Source organism: Thunnus thynnus, chromosome 11, assembly GCF_963924715.1.
Source record: "Thunnus thynnus chromosome 11, fThuThy2.1, whole genome shotgun sequence".
Classification (NCBI taxonomy): domain Eukaryota; kingdom Metazoa; phylum Chordata; class Actinopteri; order Scombriformes; family Scombridae; genus Thunnus; species Thunnus thynnus.
Genome location: NC_089527.1, coordinates 17001344 through 17003347, shown reverse-complemented (window position 1 = coordinate 17003347; position 2004 = coordinate 17001344).

Sequence of the window (2004 nt, the reverse complement as noted above, 5' to 3'; positions counted from 1 at the left end):
GAGCCCAGCAAGCCCTACTGTACAAATGGTAGTTTCTAAAAAAAGCACTAAGACCTGCCTGACATAACCGTTTCCAAATGAACGATTGCGTGGCAGCACAGTGCAATGTTGATGTGCCTCCAAGTGTTGTCTGGGAGGCTCTGTGATTCAGTCCTCTTGAGGGGGACAGACAGGAAAAGATTTCCCCATCAGTCGCCAAGCCGTCATAATTGCCAGGTGAACATTAGCTACAGTTCTGCGGGACTCTGCTTTTATAATGAGTGCAGAGGGACACGGGTCATCCACCATGCATGCTGGCCCTCATTAGGGGGAAAAGGCTATTCATATATTTGCAGAGCAAAAATAAGACTATTAGTTTGCACTGGCCAACAGCCGGCCATGAGCTAGAAATTTTTAATTGCTGTGTTTCACAGATACACTCATTGAAACAAAAGTTTTCTACAGAAGTTTTGTCTAAGTGTCTGTCTCGCATGTAAATTTTTAAAAAATGCAATTAACTCCAGAATACAGTGTGTTGTGGGATCTCACAATCCGTCTGCATTACTGTCTAGTGTTCTTGAGTTTTAAAGCCCCTGAAAACTTGGTTTCAAATCAAAGTATTTTACCATAACATTAAATATTCATGGCTGAATATGCAATAATCAAAGTAAAAAAAAGTGTCTGCTGTATGCAATGATGCAAATAAGTGCACCACTGCTAGTCTATGGCCTCTAGAATGATCATCCATTTGAAAATCTATAGGAACCCTTATTTGAACCGTCATTCAAACATTCCCAATCCAGCTCAACACACGGGCTGTGTCGCTGACAGCTAAATACAAGAAAGAGGTTAAGGTCTGGGCTTGTTCTTGTCACACACCAGGAGGCTGCTGATGTGTAACATTGTGCACTAAATTGGAATATATGCAGATTAGCTCTTGCCCTAATAATGGGTGGCTTTTACATTTTGCTTCGACAAAGTTAAAGGGCATTTTAGCATCATCCCCACAAAATGTTTTTTCCACAACAAAACACCATCGTCCATCACCATCAATGCCCAGCGTCCCGCACTGTATGTAAGTGAACACTGACATCAAACTTTCATTAGTCAATAATGAAAAATACTTTTATGATCTTCTGTAACCCATTTCATAAAAATAGCCTGAGCTAAAACCTGATGGGAGGGTGGGGATGGGATTGATTTATTAATCTAATCAGACCAATGTAGGACATGAGACGCATTTGTCCCCCTCTCTGAATCAGCTAGGATAGCACTTGAGGTCAGTCTCCGGGAAGATCAGCCAATCACTTCAGACAGTCTTCTCTAATTTTCCATCTTCTTTTATAATCTCCACAATCAGAGACAGGGCAGGGAAAACTGCTTCTGCTTTGATGTTAGCTTTGATGGATTTGCTCTTCTATTTCCCCCCATAAATTTGCGACTTCCTCACTAAAAATTCTCTGTAATCTTGTTTTGCCGCTGCAGCATTGATTTTTTGAACTTAAAGCAAACAATCCTCTTCTCATGAAAGACGTGCACTATGATTTTTTTTTTCCCTGCAGAGATGAGGATTTAAAATGATCTGAAAGCATGCTGAAGCACTAACTGGCTCTCCACCATCCTTGGCGTGTAATGTGAAACCATATGGTGGATGAGCAGAGCAGCATCCCTAAACCAGTGATTCCATGGGGTACAGCAACTGGGTCAAAAATATGGAGCCTCCAAGGGACATATGAAATTGTCAGCATCTTGTGGTAATCAAAGGACATTACAGCTGTTCTTGAGATAGAGGCAGCAGCATTTAACCACCAATTGAACCCACAGTGAAGGCAAAGTAGCATCTGATCATGAGGATAATACCTCCTATCGCCACATATTCATAGATGAAAGATTATTATAGATACAGTCCTTAATGGGCACATTTACAACACAAATGAAAATATCGTTCCGGTTCAGTCTGTTGGTTTTTCTTCCCCAGCCAAAAAAACCTTATTTGCTGTCGCTGTGGTCAAAAATAGCATTCGA